The sequence below is a fragment of the Fringilla coelebs genome (genome assembly GCF_963513975.1).
Source record: "Fringilla coelebs genome assembly, chromosome: 1".
NCBI classification, from domain to species: Eukaryota; Metazoa; Chordata; class Aves; order Passeriformes; family Fringillidae; genus Fringilla; species Fringilla coelebs.
Genome location: NC_140028.1, coordinates 66,361,512 through 66,384,731, shown reverse-complemented (window position 1 = coordinate 66,384,731; position 23,220 = coordinate 66,361,512). Strand labels below are relative to the sequence as shown.

At 38.7% G+C, this 23,220-nt stretch overlaps 1 protein-coding gene across 1 annotated transcript in view; it reads right to left on the bottom strand.

Annotated features, from left to right (window-relative positions):
* MOCOS (molybdenum cofactor sulfurase) overlaps positions 1–23,220 on the bottom strand; it is a 208,182-nt gene that overhangs the window by 63,462 nt on the left and 121,500 nt on the right. The window lies entirely within an intron of this gene.

Below are 23,220 nucleotides of genomic sequence, written 5' to 3'. Positions count from 1 at the left end.
CTTGGATGTGGTAGGATAAAGGGGAAACAATATGCAAACAATCAGCCCTATTTCCTCTCACAAGAACAATAACAGTCCCACAATTTTGTGGGTTCCCATCTGCAAATCTTTTACTAGTACTCAGTAGCATTCTTCCATGAAACTCCTCAATAATTTTGAAGAGTTCAAGAACATCTTCAATGTTTATTATAAATGGTTTGAATTTAATGAGAAGTTTTCAACAGTGAAATTTTACTAAATTGGTGAGACCAAAAGGCAACTGCAAGGACATCAACCATAGTATGTTGCTCTATTCTAGGGTGACCAAAAGTGACACTAGGATCAAATGAAGTATTTATCAGATGATATTAGCTTGGACTGTGATTTGGCTTCTCAACCCTTTCCCCCTTCATTATAATACCTGATGTAACTCTCACCAGGGAGCTTTCTCAAAGGAGAAGGCATCAATACAAACTATGAAGGGGGGGTCAGAAGATGCTGGATGAGCTGACCTTTCATGGCAATGGCAGGCAGTGAACTTGAACTCCCCAGGAGAGACAAAACAGTAGTGACAGCTACGCAGCAAGTGCCCCTTCAGCAAGCTGCTGAAACTTCAGCAGTTTGGAAGTAGCCTGGGAGGTTTTTTATACACTGGTTAGCAATTTTCCTTTTTCTTGTCTTCTCACATACTTTGACAACCATTCTCTCCAGAGTATGAGGAAGCTAATGTGACATATCTCTTGCTCTCAAGCCTTTGGAACAATATTGTGTTCTGCCCGTTTTTCTTAATCTCTTCCTAGTTATTCTGATATCAATAATGCCACAGTGTTGAGAAGTGATAGAAAAGCCTACATTTTGAACTAAAGAGAGACTCTCTAATGTCCCAGAGAGTTCTTCTCTCTCACATGCCATCTGAAGACAGAAGTTTCACGGGATGAAAACACCCCTTGTAGAGCTGGAGAACAAATAAATGAATTGATAAGTAAAGAAATGATGGCTCAGGCACTTTCCTTCTCTATATCTGATCATGCAAGAAATAAATAGATTAACATCATGAAGTTCTGATGAATCATAGAATTTTTAGGATCCGTAGAAGCTGTGTTGAATCATTTCACCCATCTTAAACACAGAACAGGAAAGGAAAAAGGAAAGTAGTATAAACTGAAGGGTCAGAAAAATTAGTTTTATGGGCTTGCAGAGACTTGACTCACCTGTAAGGTCAGACCAATCAATCAATCAAAAAAATAAAAACCTTTCTTTTTGAGGACTTGACAATGTGAGTCCTTCCAAAGGTACTCATTACAGCTCTTCCCTTTTTTCTTTCTTTATCAGAAAGATGCTGTCAAGTTCAGTATGTGATCTAATATAAAAGCTTAGATCCTTCTTTATCAGAGCAGATAACAAGAAGTGCTGGTAACAAGACAGCATGTTGATTATTTCTGACTAAAAGCTGAACCTTGAAGGCTCACTTTGTTCAACAACCAGAGACAGCAACTGTAGTCTTTATTTTATTCTGCAACTCCCAATCTTTGACTTAAGCCATACCACACTTTCTTGTAACATATGATGAGCTCTGTTACAAAGGATTAATTTGTTTCCCACATCTCATACAGTTCTTTTTTCACCCCTCATTTCTGCAGCTCTTTATGGATAATATTCTGGGTATGTGTGATATGTTTGTAATTTTATCTGAAAATATTCTGTAAGATAGAATTTAAACACATCACTATACTGCTCAGCTATTTTGGCTTTTTGGCTATGCTGGTATTACTTTCTTGCAGACTTTGTCTCTTCCTCTATAGGCAGGGAAGAGATGAAGGAGGGTGTCAGGGGCATCAGGCACTTTAATGTCAGCTGCTTGTAAGCCAGGTTAGTCTGTAATGTATTCAGAGCCTATTAAAGCTGACAGGATCCTCCACAGCTGTAAAGCTCTCCTGCAGTAACCAGCAAGAACATTTTTCCATATCCTCTGTGATGCTGAGATGCAGATCCATCCTTCAAAGTGTTTTGAAATTCTTCCATGCTAACTGAATGCTCCCCATTGGACTTCATCTCTTTAGTTTCTGTATTTCGTTTGCAGCAGAGACAGTGAGTATTTGACCCAAAAACAGAGGCTGGATCAGCCTGTTTCACACAGCTGCTTGTTGAGCTGACATTTATTCAAAACTCTTCCCATCAGAAGAGAATGATCTATTACTGCCACAAAATGGCAAAATGCCAAGAGACAGATTTTGAGAATTTCTGCTTCCATGAATGGCAAGATATTATCAAGACTAATTTATGAAAAGTAGAGCAAAATATACCTTTAAAACCACTTAACACAGACATAAAAATATATTGCTTTTAAATGCCTACAATGTTTTTCAATTAATGAATTGGTATCACTCCCCTCAATTTAAAAATTCCAATTTATAAGATTCTCAGACTCTATTTTACACCCTTTTTATTCCCATGCTCCTACTTTTACTCACCTCCAGCTCTTCTAAAGTATTAAAGAAAATAATGAATTTCACCAGAACCTGTTGCCACAGGACACCTGTGCTAGGAGCAGGGCCTGGGATCTGCTGCCAGGGCTTGGAGATGCCCAGAGAACACCATGACACTGCAGGACAGTCACCCTGGTCCTGGGGGGATGGAAGAAGCACAGAGCCCTGGGGTGACCAGCTCCCAGGAGAGCAGTTCCCCCTCTCAGGAGGCAGAGCATGCCAAAGACAGCCATGGAGATCCTTTTGGAGAATGCCAACTCCCAGCCTGCTGAGGGGCTGCCAAGCCTTCAGAGGAGGTGCCAGGAGAAGGATGGGGCAGGAGGGAGAGCCCAGTGGCGGCCTGGGGCCACACTGAGCTCTCTGGATGCTCAGGCCAGGCATTCCAGCACAGGGGGCACGCTGTGCCAAGGCAGCCACTTTGATGCCATGCCTCTTCCTCCTCCTCTTCCCGCACATGGGCCACTGGCAGCAACATGCAGTGCCTCAGGACAGCCATGGCCAGGCCTCGTCCCCCCAAGGGGACAGGCTGCCACTGCTCCCAAACACAAAATATTGCAGGTACCTAAGCTGAGCCATAGCACAGTTTTAACTTTCAGAAAGTATTTTTATTATCTCTAAGCAGGTGACAGCCACTGCAGGTATAAGAACTATCTTCCTTTCTTGACTCCAGCTTTCAGTCGTCTTTAAATTTCCTAAGCTTTGAAATGAAGATCTTCTTAATACCAGAGAAAGAGGCTTTGCATATGAAATGAATTATTAAACTCACATGAGATGCATCCATTTTGGAGATGAGGGATTGCATGAAAGAGAGACACACTGTGATCTTTTCCTTCTTGTCACTTTCATATTAAAACAAACGCTGTATCATTATTGGGACCAGTTTGTCCAAGGTCACTCAATTGTTCAGCATTTACAAGCTGGCAGCTCATCACAGGGAGAAGCAGCACACATAATCATTATTGATGCTGGCAGTCTCCACCCTCGCTAATACTACTCGTTCTGTCAGCCAGTCCCTGGCTTGTCACAGGCAAATGGAATTATTCTTTGAGCTCTGCCTCAGATCTGCAGTTCAAGGGAGCTGTTTGATGCTAGACCACAATTAAGTACCAAATGGTGTCATGCCTATTTATGGAATATGCCAGGTCAACAGCTACTGCTCAATTAGGCTCAACTCCTCCCATCTCCAGCTCAACATGAATGCCATATCATGTGGTGGGCATTTCTGAGGGAAAGTACCTCACCTCCTCCCACGTGTGAAATGGCTGAAGAGCTGCCTTCTCAATGCTATTGTAGTCCCCAGAGGGGGCTCTCCCTTGGAAGGCATTGATCCCATCTTCTAGCTTTGGGTGAATGACTCCATTACTCAGCTCCCACTGCGAGGCAGAAATATGCAAGCTATAGGAATTCCTGGCTCTGAAAATTCTCTCTGCTCTGTAAACTTCAACAACCTTTCCCACAATTTATTAATCCTCTTCAAAATTTGTATTTGTAACTGCAAATGCTGAATTTTGACACTATGTAAATGACAATTGTATTTATTAACATGAAACCAGGTATTTGAGTTTTCAGCCCAAAACTTTAACTTTAAAGCATTATCTTTTTGGAGATGACAAAGAATTCTGCTTAAAACTCCAGAGATAAATAATTTAATAATATTTTCTAAAATTAATGAATGTTCTTTTAGTGTATGTGTTATTTAGCTCACTAAATATGCCAAAGTGGCAAGCACATCTGGAATGCCACACAGATGATACAGAGAGAGAACAAAATATACACTGATGAACTTGTTTGTTTGCTATTAACTGCTGTTCCATAAAAAAAGAAATCCTATGAAGTCCACTTCCTAATGTTAGTAAAGCACAGAAAAGCCATCAACTACTAATATGTTATAGCTATGCTTCTCTTCGCTACCTTGACAGTTCAAAATTACCATTGATCTAAACCACTTTTTGCTAAGAACCAATACATAAAACATATCTCTGTAAGTATTTTTTCTTTTTTTTGCTGAGGGAAACATTAAAATCCAATAACAGAGATGAAAGCACTTGTTTTGTGAAGATCTGCTGAACTTCTATTAGCAAGACACTTTTTAAAAAAAGAATTTGAGAAAGGAACATAAGCCTATTTATGTAGATGTACATAAGAAATTTTAAGTTTGATGGAAAAACAGGTGTGTATTGCAGATAAAGTTTCAATAAGTTTGCTCTAAAGTGAAGATATTCTGCTTAAAGAAATTACTGCATCAGCAGTAGATCTTAAATTACTTGAAAATAAAAACTTCATTAAGACCTCAATCTTGGCAGTAATTAATTAAACATCAGTAATAGCTACATGCCTGTAAGAGACTACTTGCAGAAAAACCTAGTAAAGTCACATCTATTTGGCTACCTTGCAGTTACTATGAAAGTCTAGATAGTTTAAGAGAAAATTTTTCCTTTTTAGAGGTTAGAGGTATTTCAGGCTTTCATATGGGAATCTATATCCAGTTCATTTTTCTCTTCTAATTGCTAGTGTAGGGTTACAAATGTAATAGAAAAGCTTTTATCTTCTATTAAATCCTTGATAGCTTTTTCAGGAAGGGCTAAACTCTAAATATTTAAGATTAGTTTCAATGATAATTTTGTACTGCGCCCATAAAGAGCTCACAGGCTTCATCTTCTTCCCTTGCTACTATTCCCATAGGTACAGCATAAATTGATTCTTCTCTGAATGGTACAATGATCTCATGAACCACAAGAATAATCCACTTCCTGATTTTGTGCTCATGGAAATAAATGAGGAATTTTGGTAGTGATTTCAATTATTCCTGAAGCAGATATATAGGCTACCCAAATACCTGTTATTACCCAGTTGCTGATGTCCTTGTCCAGATTTTCAGAAATGCTTCCCAGCACAGTTAGGACTAGTGACTGCAAAAATTTGGGTTTAACCTTACAAGAAAAATTCAACTTCAGGTACAAAAAGCAGGTTTCAAGGATCACCTTCTTCAAGCTCAGGAGGGGTCCATCCCAGCAAGCAGGAAACATAGTTCAGACTTTCATGGGTGAACAAGGAGCTCACCACTAAACTAAAACACAAGAAGTAGAAAGGTGAAAACAGGACCAGGTGACCCAGGAAGAACACAGAGCCATGGTCTGAACATGCAGGGGTACAATCAGGAATTTTGTAAGGAATGTAACTGGTAACAAGAAGGATTTCTATAAGCAGAATTCCCGTTGAGAAAGGACCCAGAAAAGGGTAAAGGTCTCAACGTCTTCCGTGACTAATTTTTTTACTGTTGAGCCTTGCCTTTGGGAATCCCAGGCCCTCAGCTCAGAGGAAAAGCCTAGTCCAAGGACAACTTACCATCAGTGGAACAGGATCATGTTATGGAACCCTTAAATAAACTGGGCATAAAGAGCTTCATGGGCCCTGATGGGATGCTCCCACAAGTGCCAACGGAGCTGGTTGCTATTGCTTGCAAGGCCAATCCTGATAATCTTTGAAAGATTATGGTGATTGAGAGAATTTCCTAAAGACTGGGACTGGAGGAAAGCAAATGTCATTCCTATTCTCAAGAAGGGCAAGAAGGAAGATTCAAGGAATTACAGGTGGTCAGCCTCACCTCAGTCTCAGCAAAGGTGATAAAGCAAATGAGTCCAGAAATCATTTTCATACATGAAGGACAACAAGGTGATGAGGAATAGTCATCATGGATTTACAAAGAGTGAAACATGCTTAACCAACCTCATAGCCTTCTTCAATGAGATGACCAGTTTGGCAAATGAGGGAAGAACAGCAGATGCTGTTTATCTTGACTTTATTAATTTTTGACACTCTCTCCCATAAAATCCTCACAGACCATCTGATGAAGTATAGGTTAGATAAATGGACAATGAAGTGGAACTGAAAAATGGCTTAACTTCCAGGCTTAGAGAGTAGTGATCAATGGCACAAAGTCCACCCCAGGTGTTGGTACTGAGTCCTTTGCCATTGAAAAACTTGATTAATAGCTTGGACAATGGGGCAGCATGCACACTCAACAAATTTCCAGATGATACAACTAATGATTGCACTGCCAACCAGAGGGATCCCAACAAACTGGAGAATTATAAAGAGAAATTCATGAAGCTCAACAAAGAGAAATGCAAAGTCCTGCATTTGGGTAGGAACAAACCCAGGCACCAGTACTGGTCAGGGCCTGACTGGCTGGAAAGCAGCTTTGTTAGAAAAGGGTCTGTGTGTCCCAGTGGACAAGCAGCTGATCACCTCATGACAAAGGAGGTTAATGGTATTCTGAGCTGCATTAATTGAGGTTATCTCTCCCCTCTACTCAGTGCTGGTGAGGTCCCCTCTGCAGTGCTGTGTCCAGCCCTGAGCTCCTGTCTTAGGTTGGAAATGGGGGTGTGTATTCTATTCCTATCTGTTAGAGGTGGGGCAGCTCCACAGTCCATGACGTAGTGGAGTGAGTCTAGTGAAGGATTACAAATATGAATAAGGGACTACATCATCTCTAATATGAGAAGCTGAGAGAGATGGAACTGTTCAGTCTGTAGAATGCATATTTCAGGTGGGGATCTTTTTGATATGTATAACTATCCAGAAGGAAAGTTGTAAAGAAGATGAAGCCAGGCTCTTCTCAGTGTTGCCCAGTGACAGTACAAAAGGCAATGGGCACAAACTGAAAAAGAAGAAATTCCACATACAGAAAAAACTTGCCAGAAAGCATTCAGCCTTGAACTGGGAGAGCTCTTTTTCTTCATTCCATTGAGTAAAACATTTAGTCCCTCTGTGGGCCTAGAAGAGATGTATGGACTCATTCAAGCAAAAAGGCCTGCCTATTTATGCTGCTAGTTTAGTTTTTCAATGATATATTCATTCTTCTCTTATATGGACACAGTGACTAACAGTTTTAATAACCTGTGAGCAGCCAGACTTGATCATGACTCCCTTCATTGTATTATAAAATTCAGTCTCTTTGAAGGGAAATCAGGGTTTCTACACAACTGCTCAAGAAATGAAATTCCTGTTTTATATGAAATTCTAATATATTAAAAAGTAGTTCTGATTTGAATTGCAAATATAAAGTGATGAAATTCCTGTAAAGTGAAAATTTTCAAAAATCACCACAAAGTTAATGCCACAAACAAACATCTTCTCAGTATCTTACAAACAGGTTTTAAGGAAGTATTTGCTGGAGTTGCTGAAGATGTAGAACTCACTGTCCTAGTGGTGTCTTTCCACCAAGTACCTTCTGAGTGGTGTAACTGAAAAACTCACCATGTTGGTTAGTTCTGACTTCTGAAAACTTCTAAAGTTAAAAAACTCCACATCTCATTATTATTTGACAGCATTTAATAAGATGTATAAAAAATAGTATCTTTAAAAATACAAGAAAACAAAAAATAGTATCTTTAAAAATACAAGAAAACAAATTAAAATATTTTTATTTTCTAGGTAAACAATCCACATTTTCTAGGTACAAAATCAATGGCATTTCTTTAAAAAGAAAAGCAAACCCAAAAGCTCAGAAATGGCACATTTCCAAAAGAGGTTTAAGTTTCATAAATTCCTAATTTGTAAATGTCATAAAAATGAAATGTCAGAGAATAATTTGGTTAGTAAATACATTGTTGTCCAATACATCTGCAAGCAAAGGCTTTATCAATGTCATCAAGGAGCTTTGCAGAAGACTCAGCTCTTTCTAGTTACCTTTCTGAGATTTGGTAGACTCTTAGTTGGCCTCAACACACAAACAGAAGGAAAATCAATTTCAGGATTTAACAGTTGAAGTGATGGTCTACAATTCCTTGGGAATGTGCCTTGTCACAAACCATCATGGGCACTGCTTGAGGGACAAGGAAGACTACTGTCAACTTTTCCTTCCTGACTACTGTCAACTTTTCTGCAGTCTATGAGGCTCATCAAATAGAAACAAAGCTCATTTGTGAGCACATAAGGACTTCATAGAAACTTCCTGAGTGGAAGGAATCACAGTGTAAGACACCAGTTCATAACATTTCATGTGGCCCTTGAGAATTTTCCACATTTACTGGAAGTATACCTTCAGTGCACAGAGGTTGCTTGGACACCTAAATTCACTATTGCTGACTTAAAGGGAAAGGTTTATAAAGGGATTTCTGGAGGAAAACATTTGAGGGTCCTGTTAAAGCCAGGAAAAGAAAAATCTGAGACTATAAAACTTCTTCCTTTTCAGAGAAGTCCTCCCCTATGATGAACTATAGAGTGACATCTCTATTTTCTGGTTAAATCTTCTGGTAAAATCTTCTCATAAAGATCTGTAGGCTATAGATAAGTGCATATAAACTATGCTAGCTCCAAGGCTAAATAAGTTGCAATAAATCCTGCACAGCCTCAAAATAAAGGTGTCCTAATCCCATTTGTTCCTTTTTGTTTTGTTATGTTTTTTTCCCTTTCATATGCTTTAAATTCAGTACTAAGCACAGGTCACCCAGACTTGCATTCCACCTGCATCAGCTCATCAGCTCATGTCATGAAACCCATCCTGAGGGTTGTTATTTGGCTTGTTATTTGGCTTGTTATTTATAAATTCATTTACTCAAATAAGTAGTAACGTATTCAAAGTACCATGAAACCTTGGAGTTGAGCAGGCTTAATTAAGATTTGAATACCCGATTAATTTAACATTGTAGGAGGCTGTTATAATTTACCTGCAATAGTATAGTATGGTAAATTTAAAAATTTCTGCTAATGCTAATCAAGTTACATTGATATACTAATAATTAATAAGACCAGAGGAAAAGAAACCCAACAGTAAGAGCAGCCACAATAAATCCTCCGTAAAGGTAGTGTCAGAGGTTCCAGCAATAGAAAGATGAATCTCAGCACTTCTCACTACTTAAAAGTAATGTCAGCCTCTGCCATCAGACAGTGGTAACAGATCCTCGCGCTGCCCTCAGCAACCTCTGCTTGAATATTCTCTCCAGGGTTCTTACAAAATTTAAATGCTTATTCCATCACCTCTAGCTGTTAGACACAGAAAACTAACAAAATCTGCTGAAAAATCAATCCCCTGATCACAGACTGTTGATGCACATCTCCAAAATATCTGCCGACTAAAAAACATATCCAGACAGACTAATGAAGAGCAGGCAATGTTTATTCCTGTTGTTTTTCCCAAACATGCACCCTTCATCCCCAGAAACACAGGACCCACACAATTATTAAAACCTGCCATTTTATATGCTTTATGCCACTCCTACCCAATCTCTCACAAAGATCAGTAGGTCCAATCCAGGTATCTCAGACTATATCCATTCCTTTTCAAGGATGCAGAGAAAGCAAGTGAGGAGACAGAAACTCAACAGCTCATCTGGGTGAAAAGAATTCTGCAGCAACTTAAGAGAACACTTCTGCCAGGTAAGTGATTTGGGAAAGTTGGGATAAGGAGTTCAAAGCAGTCCTTTTGTCAGATGTATGAACTCACCTTTCTTCCCCACTCCTTGTTTGTCTATTGTTTTTTTCTGGTTTTGTTTTGTTTGGGATTTTTTTTTTTTTTGCTTGTTTTATTTTTCATTTTTGTGTTGCTTTTTTTTTTTTTTTAAGTATGTAGTGTTACACTGGCTTTTAGGTAGAAGGAAAGAATTGATGATGTTGAAAATCTCTTCATTTTCTTCCCCTTGGCCCCTAAGGCCTCAGTTCCCTTAAAAATTTGAGCCCAGGAAAATCTTGCAAAAATTGCTCCTAACTTCCTTCTGATGTGATTATAAGTCACAAACACAAAAAGGTAGTCAAAGATTGTAGGCAGGGAGAATGGGAAGCAATCTCTAAGTGTCTCTTCCACCCTGTGCTGTAAAGCAGCTCTGGATGCTTTCTTTAAATCTCAAGGCATTAACACTGCTTCACAGCCATTCTGCCAGTTTCATTAATTGCACTTCTATTCCAATCATTTCATAAGCGGACTGTACTTATAATCTGGCTATTTATCCTAATGTTTGATGTTTCTGAGTCACATAAATACATTATGTTTGAATGCAGAGAAGTACTTTGCATGACAAATTTGAGATTTCTGCCGGAAATGTTTGACTGAAATTTATTTTTGCTATCCATAGGGAATAAGCCTCTGCATTATTTGATTGTTATTCACATTTTGGTAATCGCATTACGAACCTCTACAAAGAAATGAAATGGCAATATGCCTTTTTTTTTTCCCTCTAAGAGCAAACGTCTCCTTCCCCTTCCAGATGCACAGACCTTGAAAAGGCATTAGAAAATTAAAAAGCCAACAGAAATAAAATAATGTATCTATGTTTGAATATTCATTAAAATACGACATTGCTTAGTCACTGCTTGCCATTTGGACGATGCAGGGTGCTTAGGCAAGCTTAATGCAATAATGGGAATTCAGTCTTGCTTTTACAGGGTGGGTGGAGACTTCAGTGGACAGATTCCTAATGGTGCTCAGCTGTACTAATTCCATTAATATTTTTAGGCCATAAATCACCTTACATCAGTTGGTGATCTGACTTATGTTGTAAATAACACTTCAGAAAAATAGTAATAGATCTCATTTCTGGGCGTTATTCACATCCAGCCTGATATTTCTCATTCTCTCCAGCAGCTGCTCTACCTACAGTGCTTTATACTAAAGACCACATGTTTTGTCTAATGGAGCTTTTTGCCCTTGATGTTGTTTGCCCTTTGTTACTGTGGTATTACATATGCTCTTCTCTCCCAGAAACTTCTAGCAGCTCCCACACTGGCATAAAATTTACCACACTTTATCTCATTCTGTCTAGCCATTATCAAACATCACAAGCACAAGAAAGGATGCAAAAAAACATCATTGGGTTCTAAAACCCATGAGACAAATTTATTTCTTGCTTCACCTACAAATCGCAGCAATCTGTTAATTGTGTCCCCCACTGCTTTTAGATTTTATGAGCATCAAATCACAGTAAGTCTTTTTTTCTCTGGAATTTGATGAAAAAAACCCAACAAAAAATAGAACAAACAAAACTAAACGAAAATGCTGCCTCTACTTTTACCCCTTTCTAACATCAATTTTCTAATGGGAACATCTGATGTACTTCCTAACCCCTAGCCCTTTGGCAGCACTTCAGAATCTCCTTTGTTCTGTTATACTGCCCTGAAACTCCTACTGCCTGTGCTTCCACCAACTAACTAGCAGGAACCCTCATCTTCTGTACTTGGAAAAAACAGGAAGACAAGTTGTGGTGGAATGGAGACTCAGGAGAACACACAGCCTCCCACCCCAAGCACAGCTGCTCTGCTGAACCAGTTGTGCTCAGGGTGAAGAGGAAGGAACTGCACAACACCATGGGCACGTTTTCAAGCAGTGACACAGCAACTCAGGCTCAGCCCTACCACAGGACAGCACGTGGCAGATGTAGGTCCTTGTAAGTCATCACCTCACAGTAGTGTCTCACATAGTCATACAGAAATAAGGGGGGAGACTTAGGGTTTTATTTTATTTATACACATTATCCACATTTTTACACATGAGGGAGAAACATAAGACAAATAATAATTATATCCTTTTTTCAGTTTGATAACTTTCTGTGCTGGATGCAGCTATTGGCCTTATGCTTTTATCCCCTGATTAGCTGACAAGAGATGCTCCTCCCCAGCTCTCTCCAGCCACAAATCAGGAAGCCAGCCACATACCCTTCTCACAATACCTTATGCTAAACATACAACATGACTTGAGATCTTTCATGCTGCACAGTGAAATAATTTGGAGGCCAGTCAAAGCCAGTGCTTTGAAAATCGCCAGTTATATTTTAGTTTGTTGCAATGTAAAAGATAAAACACAGTTGCAAACCCCACACGATATAGACACACAAAATTACCTCTATAGAACTGCTATTTTATAGGAGCAAAAAATCTCAGAACATAATGAAAAAGTTATGGTTTCTTCTCAAAATCTATGATGTTGGGTCAAATCATGCACTCCTTAATGGTGTTGCTTAGAGTTACAGTGAGGCTGATTCGACCTTTTGCATTGTCAGTATGTGATGGATGTACAGAGCTATCCAGTTTGCTTAGTTGATACTTCTTGAAAAGGGTAAGAATTCCTTTCAGACTTGCTACCAATGTAATGTCCACTAGTCATGTAGGGTGTATTAATGCCAAAGACAGATAAGTGGCTTAGTAATTTAATGAAAGTGATTAATAGAAACATGTCAACCCATTTAACTGAGTAATCATTATTTTCGCATTATGTTACTCACAATTAAACTTGCAAAATCCAAACATCCACATGCATTACCCACGTCAAGAAAAAGATATTCTGGAGCTTGAACTTCATTCTTTTCCTTAATAACTGGATGTACCCAGCAATTTAATTGCCCAGATCAACAGTGCCTTTTGGCTGGCTCAAGGCCCTCTCATCGATCTTTTGCACACATGGTAAATTATTCAGACAACAGCAGCTTGCAGACCCCAAATCCTTTTAATGTTATTGTTCTTATTGAATCATGTGGCATTGGAAAAATTGGATTGTCCTGATAGTTTCTTTTCTTATTTCCACTCCCTGTTTCTTGAACACTGGTCTAATTCTGCTGGTGACTTTCTTCTAAGAATTGCAAATGCCCTGTGGAACAGCAGGAACAGGAAGCATTATGGGAATGCTTCAAACATGGCAAACACTGTGAAACCAAAGATATGTGGGAAAACAAGGAAATTTGTGTTCTGCTAAACAGGGTTTTAAGCCCATACAGGCTTCCTTTTTTTTTTTTTTTTTAATAGGCAGAGACACATCCCTAAAGGATGCCATTGAATATTTTAGTCTCTGTTCATGTGAGCACTCGTTTGTGCTGCTGCTTATTGCTGAGCACCCTCAGGACTGCATTACACGTTTAAGGTTATAAGAAACATCTGATTTATAGGGTGGCACCTAAGTATCTTGCACATTATTCTCCAAGATAGTGCATGGAACTTCTGTTCTCCACCCATACTATGTTAATAAATAATTACCAGAGGCTTTATGTCTTTACTGCCTTTGGACCTTACTCATGTTTTTTAGCTTCTACTGACATAAAATTCAAGCCTCTGCTTCACAGCCTCATTCAGCCTACACAGCACTCTGGTTACAGAAAACAAGACAGAAGTGGCAAACTCTGGCACCCACAATCCTAACAAGGATTGTGAATTCAGGCATTTGGCTGGAGGGCTTTGTGATTTTTATTTGTGGAGATAGAGGTGGATGAAACTTCAGTTTGTAGGTTGGGCTGCCACCTGTCTGAGCTCAGAGTAGGTACACTGACTACTCAGCCTCTAGATATCAACTCTGGCCAAGATTTGGGGGGAGGGTTGGGGGAGTGTGTCTGGAAACAGAAATCTCTTAATCACTTAATCAGCAATGATGATGGTGAATTAGCAGATTGTGCAAACCAGAGCCGAAGTAAAATCTGAGTTTCCTGTCTGTCTAGAAGACCTTATATATCTGAAAATAAAAATAAAAGGTAGATATTCTCACACCAGACAATAAAAACAGTGGAGAAGAAAGAAATTACACAAAAAAAAATCTAATGATACTTGTTGCAATTGAAACTGGGTTGAAAAAATAGTTTAAGACATCTCCATTAACAGATGTGAGACCATTTTCAAAACCCTACAAAAACAGCAACAACGAAGCTTCCACTAATGTAAAGAGGGAAAAATAAATGTAAAATATTAAAAAAAAGGTGCCTGGAAGCACCCTGAAAAGGCACTGGCCTGTTGTTTTCAGTTGCCTATATAACAATTTTTGGTATACTTCAGAAAGTAAATTACCCACCCTTGGGCCCCGACCCTCTACTAATTAGAAGCTGAGTTTCACAGGTTAACATATAGCCACAAGAAGGAAAATAAGTAATTTTGGTGATTATATGAACTATATTGAAAAAGAAACCCTTTCAAGGCAGACTTCCACCTCCCTCCCAAAGCAGGCTCAAAGACAAATGTGTGAGTACCCAACCTACCCTTTTTTCTACTCATTCACCTAGAATCAATTTGATCCAATTTTTCTTTAGTACAGAAGAAAGATCACACCATTGTAGAGAGCTGCCAAAAGTTATGAAAGCTTATTTTTTATGAATTAAACCAGCTCAATAATTCCGATCCCCAGCCTTGCTCTCTAATTTCTGGGATGAAGTTATTTTAAGGTGCGAACTAGCCACGTCCAAGGAGTGAAACAAGCTCAATTGTTATAGGTCTGTACTCTGAAGATATCTGTCAAACCCACCTGTAAATTACAGCTTTTCAAGCAACATCTCCATGTTCTTTGCCAAAGATTATTGGGTAGGTGGCATCAATTACCATGTCTCAGCTAACATCTATAAACTATGGCAGTTTATATCATAGAACCATAGAACCATTAAGGTTGGAGAAGGTCTTCAAGATTGAGTCCAACCATCAACCCACCACTGCCAAATCCACCACCAAACCACGTTCCTAAGCACCACACCTAAGCCTTTTTTGAATACTTCCAGGGACAGTGAATCCAAAACTTCCCTAAGCAGCCTGTTGAAATGCTTGAACATCATGATTGAAATACTGAGTTGTGCTGCTGGACACTCAGAAGCAAATAGCTTTTTTTCCTTGAAGGGTTTGCCAGTGTAGTTATGGTAGCAAAGTCCTCCTAAGAAAGATAGTTCAAACAGCTCCTGTGACAATACTCAACCTAGTTTGCTTGGGGAAACAACTAAGGAAAGGAGAAAGGAGGGAAAGGCATCCAAAAATATTTTCCTACCTATTAAAAAATTGCAACAACTGCAAATGGAGATTCTTTACCCAGTAAAGTCTTCCTTTCATGAAAATTAGGATGTGGATGAAAATGGGGAAATAGGGAGTGTGATACGGATGACCAGATGTGTGGATCTCAAATCTGGAATTAGGCAAGGTACACAGAGAGTCCTGAAAGCATAACAGAGCTGAAATGGCAGTACAAATTAATACAAACCTAGAGTTATATAAAATGAATGTTTGTAGGAATGTAGCACACAAATGCCCAAAGTAGGTTCAGTAGCATCAGTAGGTTCAGAGAATAGAGACATTTTACTTGAATGAAGCCAATCTGAAAAATTTCACTTATTTGAGCACCTCAGATAAGACCTTTAAATACATTTTACCAGTAGTGATTGTGAGAAAATGTATCCACTCCAACTGGATAGATGAGATGCTACTTAGTGTCTTGAATCCACAGGTTACCCAAAAAGGCAAAGGCTAATTTTGAAATATTAAAGACCTTTTGTTGGGGACATGTAATCAATCACCTGTGTCTTTTCAGTTCTGCTTTTGCACCTCTGCAAGGCTATGCCTGTCCCAAACTATGTGAATGTCTCCTGGGGGAGTAGCAAGGCTGGACTGCAGAAGCTGCCAGGTGCATTCCCAGGGGCTCCTTGAGGGCCTAAGCCCAAGGGGGACTTGCTGGTGGCTCTGTTTGTGTGAGTCTTGTTCCACCCTGAGAGCCTCTAAGTGTTTGAACCACAGCTAGAGCAGGTAGTGCACAAGAGCTGAACCCTTATCTAGAATGGCTCTATTGAGAGCCATTAACAACTGGGCAAAGGTGACAGCTGAGGCAGATCTTTATTGAAAAAATAAACTGTGAGTGTAGAGCAAGCATTAGACACGAAACCAGTCCCTGTAGGCAAAACAGCTCTCCCAATTATACCCTGTGGTTTCCTTCTTTCCATTTTATATTGACTGAATCAAAATCAATGGAGACTGATGACAATTATTACGTGACTTGCAATTAGTCCTGTTCATCTATAATGGGTCATAAACTCCTTTTCTCTGATATGCACATTTCTGCTAAAAGTAGCTTGGCTGTTCAACAGGAAGTAACATTAGTGAGAATATAGGAAAATTTTATTTTGCCTTTATTGATTTTGCATCTGTTGATACACTACTTAACACTTCTTCCCAAATAATAAATTTAAGGCTGCAGCACATCTAAAAACTTTAAAGTAGTCATTTTCATATTAGCAAGTCTCTCCTCCAGAGATGTAAGAAATGGCATTGTAGGACCTGGGGAGGAGAATGCCAGTTAACAATTTGCCAGTAGATGTCTCTGCTAAACACACTGAAGGGAAAATACTCAGTTTGAAACTCCAGTGAAATGCAAGTAGAAGTTTGCATACTTCAGCTGAAGAGCAGGGTAGAACCAACTAGGTCACTAGTCCTTTCTGAAGACTACTTTTACATAGTCACAATAAAAATGGCATTTGCTTCAAACTCAATGACTCCCAACTTAGTTAAATATTGCATTTGTCTCCTGATATTACCTTTCTGAGTAAGGAGACTCAAGAAAGACTAAGCTTATACATTAACATTCTTGACAGAAATTATGAGTGTAGAGTCTTCTGGAAAAATATTTTTATCATTTAAATCCTAACTTTTAAGAAAACAAGCACTCCTTCCTATTTCCAACAGAGAACTTCTTTATAACAATTTTTGCCTCAAACTAAAAAAACCATTATATGGAAAAAAAAAATTAGTTTTAGGCTGAAATAGTGCAATGCATGGTAGAATAATTATGTCCCTGATGGAAAACATTCAGAGGTTCTCATATTTTCTTTACATCTATATGTTATTTGGCAACGGTCTTACTTGCAAAAGCAGAGCTTCTAAGCAAAGAAACTAAGATTAGTTTCTCATAATTGGCACTTGCCGTTAACATACAGCATGATTTTCTGATTAATAATGAAAAAAAAAAGATCTCAAAAGGCACAGATCAGCTGGAAAAGCATCTGCTTAAAATACACACACATAATTAGGAGAGGACGTCAAACAGACTTGATTACATATTTCATGGGTATGTGTCAAAGAGTGTAAAGCATTTGACTTAACCCCAGGGTGACTTCAAGAGGATTTACTCTGTCTAGTGTTTGTGATTAGCACCATATAATCTGGATCTGCTGAACAAGTGCAGTTTTACATGATATGCAAATTTCATTTCGCTTTAATTTAGCCCCTTTGGATTTACCATAAAATCTCTGTGTTGCATGACGGGCTGAAACAGCTGGATCCAGTTAGCTAGGAAATTAAAAATGTACTAAATGAAATAAGGTAATCCTTGCCATGGTAGCCAGCACACACTAGAGTGGGACCCTGAGATCTCTGAGGGATGGCTGAAGTGAGCACCAGTAACACCAGCCAGACCGTTTCCACAAACACCAAAACACTGGTCCTTCTCTAGTCCCAGTGTGCTCTAATTTTTCATAAAACTGAATTATTTCACCACCATGTCAAGGTTCATTTTCCAGGTGCATGTTAGTAAGAAAATCATTCACCTTATCAGTAAAGGAAATTAGCACCCACTAGGTAACATTTTATTTCCTTGTTAGTATATTAAGATGTGGCAAAAATAATTAGCAGTACATTACCCTGTTTAAAATGAAATGGAATTAATTTATTTGTAATTTAATTTGCCATTCCCTTCCAGGTTTTAGTTGGAACTATACAGAGACAATTCTTGAATATTTCATATGCGTGTTTTAAGAACACAGCTGAACAAGACTTTTTTTCCCCATTTCAAAAGGATAGTCTAAGAATAGCAAGGCCCCTTACCTAATCTATCACTTCAGGCATCAAAAAGTCTTTGGAAGATCTGCACCCAAGTCTAAAAGCTGTCAATTCTGTTCTCCTTTGAAAAAGATGGTTTCATAGGACTTTATCTCTTATCAGTGATAATGACAATTTTGTAATGAAAATGACAAGTCCTTCAGGTCCTAGCTGTATCTGATGCTGAAAATGATCTTGGGAAAAAGTTATTACAGACAGAAAGTGCTTCTTATCCAAGATATCCTTTGGCCATATGTAGGCAATGCTGCATCATTGCACTGCAATGAGTAGATCTGTTTCATTACACTTGACTGCTGCTAATATTCCTATGGCTTTTATTGAAGACTTGGTCTTATTGTCTCTCAGTGGGGGGTACAGCAATTTCTCCTGCTTTATTTCCTGGAAGTGATGGATTTCACCAGGCTACCTTAGGCAGATCAGGGAACAGATTTTGTATCTACAGTATAAAAAGTAACCCCCATCTATTAATCCAAACTTGCCTTCCAAACACATTGTATGTGCTTGGCTGTACTTCCAGGCAGTTGCACAAGATGCCTCACCTCCTTGCTCATTTTATAATACTGCCTCTGGAATTGTTTTAATTTCATCCATAGCCATTACTAAATGCACACTCACTTAAGCCTGTTCTTCCTAATAAATTAACCACAGTCCCAACAATGGCTTCTTTTGATGCAAAAGAGCCAACTAAGCTTTCTTTCCTCCTAATCTGTTATAACCAGTCATTTGAAAATGAAAACCACCACAGACTTCTGAAATCAGATGTACACACATTCTTCATATATGGCATCTTTTTTTACTGTAACAGGCACATTTGCACCCTGGAGACAGAATTTTTTTTGCCTTTGCAGGATAGTTTGCTGTCAGACTGTGAGCCTTTCCCCTCAGAGAAAGCAACATCTACCTGAATAAACCTGGATTTGAAGCATGAAATATATGCTGGAAATCAGAAATCACTCCTGGAGTAATGGACAGATAAAGGTTTCACAAATAGAAAATCTCCCCTCAGGCTTCTTCCAGAACATTTCCTGTTATGCTTTATGGGTTTCTTTCAGCCACAGGAAATGTAGAACCTGCCCTGCTCAAAAGAAGCTGCAATTCTAAGGGAAACAAAAAAATCCCAAAACACTATTTTCACCTTACCTAATCTGGTAGTTCAGCTTTCTAGTCCCAAAAGGATCATTAGCAGAAAAGTTATATAAAATTAAAGAAATGCCCTATGCCACACTAAGCTAATCATCTAAGCTCCTTTAACAGATGAAGAAAAGAGCTGATATTGCTGGCTGTAACTACTCTCATACTAAATTTCAAAAAATTTAGAGGGATCAGGCTGGTGAAGTCACTGTCTGTTCCACTGATTTCAGTGGGAATCAAAATGGTAGCTCAGACATTAGTGTTGACAGCAAGATAAGGTAAATGCCATCCAGAGGTTAAATGCAGATCTGAAAACATATTTGGTTACCTAACTCCCTGCTCCCCTTAAGATTAGTATTTACGTGATTTAATAAATGTCAAGTAAATTTTGTGGCCAAGGAAAGGAACTCAAGTATCCCAATTCCTTGTATATCTCTCATTATATTAGACTTTTCATGGCCCCATTGACTTCAATGGAAGCATTAAGCAGCAGCAACATAGATGAAACACAAGTGAAAGTTCTCACAGTGAAACACTATCTCATGTTGCAAATCTAAAAGGGAACAAGTGCTGGTAATTCCTCTGTAGAGGTTCTGACTCATCAGTAGGCCATGCCTTAGTTTTACAGCAGCCATCTGATGTAAGGCAGGTAAAACACCTTTCTTATCATAATCCCAGATGTAGAAAGAAAGATACACACGCTTGCAAAATATTTAGACTGTACAGTTGGAATTCACATTAATGAATCCCCAAATCTATTAAAACTATGAATGAAAACAGCACTGAGGAGGAAAGCAGTAAAATATACAAGCATCACACCCATGGTCCAAGTTCAGGTGATGTGACCAGACAAGAGTAGGATGAAGCCACAAATTCTACACCAAAGAAATCCCAGAAATCCCTGAAAATTGTACTTAGAAGAACACTGTTTTTTTTCTGGCCCCTAAACTGGATTACTTATATAACCTTAAGTGTTTAAACACAACAGACCTGAGAATCTGTGCAGTACCATTAAACGCAGGCTGCCAAACATCCCATCACTGACTGCAAGCAGTCCTTGATGGAGCAGAGCAAAACACAACAAAAGTTCCAAAGACCAAGTTAAAAAAACTAAGTTACCATCACCATTTAACATCCTGCACTACACTTTGCTTTGGCTGTTTTGTGGCACAATTGTCTTTATGAAAGCCAAAATAACATTTACTCTGTAACAACCAATCAAGCATCTGGTGAATTAGAAGCAACTTTCAATTCATCATCCTTAGGAGACAGTCTGCATTTTAAAATTTCTTCCCCTACACATTATATTTTCTTTTGAAGTGAATTAGTTTCCTGAACAGATATTATAATCAAAGTAAACCTTATAACAATAAGGCCCAAATGATGTGCCTTGGTTTCATTTTTAAATAGTTGAAAATTTAGTAATAAAAATACATACCATAAACCATAAGTTTAAAAAATCATATAGATGTAAGACCTCTGGGAATGGTTTAAATACACATGCACGTCATTATGCAATTCTGGCAGGAAATACGCCGTGTTCTAAATGGAAGTTGAGACAGGTCAAGGATGTATTCAGATGATATCAGAGTCAGAAACCAATCTGTATGTTTCACAACACTGACTAACACTGAAACTCTGAGTTACTTTCCATTAGTGATTTTCTTCCCTGTCTTCAATAATCCAGCTAGAGCACAGCACATCCCCAAATAACTTCAGCAGTGCTTTTATTACACATTAGGACACAATTAATAACAACAACACTTTGTTTATTTTGCTTGTTTCTACTCTAGGCTATTTCCAACCCAGAATGAGAATCATTGTTTGTGTTTGGGGAGTGCAAAGCAAGTGCTTCAGTAGCTACAGCAAAGTGAGATTCAGAAGTGATTCACATCTGACAGTGCATTTTGCCACTGAAAACTCTCACAGATGAAGTGGAAGAAATATGCATAAAGAGGCTTAAAACAAATCTGCAGTCCTTCTGGATTACAAAGTGCTTCTACAGCATGCAATGGCTTTGTTGTATACACCCAAGTGCTAATAATCTCTGTTCAAAAGGAACACTGTGCCTTTGACAGAAATTATATAATCTGCAAAACTCCTTGTCAATGATACTGAGGGCAGAAAAGGATGGTGAGAGGAAATGGCAACTGCAAATCCCTGAATCTCTTGTTGCATCAGTGGTGCCAGGAACATTCAATGCCTACACAATAGAAGAGCAGGGCCCCCAAAATCTTTGTCTCACAGCCAGCACAGAAGAGCCAAGAGACCTGATATGGCTGAGCCACCCTATACATCACCTTTGAAAAGCTGACACATAAAAATGCATTTTATGATGGAATAAATCCGAACATGACCATAGCTGGGCTACATTCTAGTATCGCCTTTGAGTGGCTTGTTTCATTTCCCTTCTGTATGATTAAATTCTAATTAAAAAAAACACATCACATGGAAATTTTTCTACTTACATGCACATACATGTAAGCATAATCACAAAGGTTTTAACATGAACATGTTGCAACTTCCTACTTATCTGGAACAAAAGCTCAATTCATCTTTGGTCATGGAAAATGGTCTAGGACCGGCCCAACTTTGCAGAAAATTATTGGATCATGTGGTGATTAAAATCCGTTATAGAATTCCATTTTTTCTTCCATTAGGGATTTCTCCAATCTCTTATATCTGTAAAGAGGCAGTGCTGGCACTTCTGCTTTTCAATGTGGCACTCCAGAATTTGACTAGAAACTACTAAAGTAACTAGACTATACCAGTAGTGCTGAAGTTTTAAAATTACAGTATTTGTCAAAACCATTTTTTATTTAATTTTTAAATTTTCTCCTCTCCAATACTGGTTTCTTCTTGTTTGCTCTTTCAGTCAATGTTTTCCCATCTTTCTACATTTTTGCGCTGTTGGAAAAAATGTTTTTAAATTTTTAAAATATAAATATTCCTAAATTTTTGATTTTCATTCTTTATAAAGAATTGTAAGTATGAAAATTTGAGCCAGTTCATATTTTTGACAACTGAAAGATCTCAACACTATTTTCTCATGCCTCTCTTCTACCGTGCCATCCACTGATACCCACTTTATTCAGATTAAGGGCTGAGTGTTCCCTTCAGTCTAGTATTAAGAGAATTTTCAATAGTTTAGCTAAAATAGGTACCAATAACAGGTTAAGATGGATGAAAAATGCAAACGAGGAGGTGCTATCATAAAATCTCACATTCATGGTAGGCAATGCTCCTACACATTAAACCAAAGCCCTCTTTACAAGTGAATGTGTTTTTTTTTAAGTTTGTATGTTTTTGAGAAGCATTCTGTACTACAAGAATGTATACTAAAGGCTGGTTACTGATCCCTGGTCTCCATGTTGAGCAACATAAAATAAAACATCCTTACTTGTTGGGCTTAGTCAGACTATTGATGTGGATGAAAACTGCTATTGATTTCCACATGAACTAGACCTGAAGCTTGTAACAGAATACTCCTCACAGAAGCCTTGCACTGGGAGGAAGAAGAAACCAGAATCCTTCAGATAAATCATAACAATAAACCTCCACAGACACTAGCTGAAATTACACTAACCTGAAAAGTACATAGCCAATGTCTCTCTGGACTCAGGCGTCTTTTACATCATGATGCACTTTATGACTTTATATAGGAAATCGAAGAGTGCACTGGAGAAGGGAGGTTCAGACATTATACATTAAGTAACACATGTACCTGATCAAGAAACCCATTTCAGGAACATCCTTTGTTAACCTGGCACATTCTACGTGTGGAAACATGCCATGGTACATCTGCACAGCCTGTGGTGCAAGCTTCCCTGGCCAGGTGTCACCTCCTGCCCTGCTCAGGAGAGTCCCTGACCCATGGCAGCAAACACAGAGTGCTTGTGCTTTTGGGGTGCTGAGCCAGACAAGCAGTAGTCTATCCCTGCTTGGGGAAGGGAATGTGCCTTCTCATGGCACATGAGTATCACCCTTCACATGCAGGTTCTGGCTTGAAGATCAGCTTGAAGTTTTATTTGGGACTTCAGCGTTAGCTCCATGTCAAGGGCTTCAAAGGTTGACT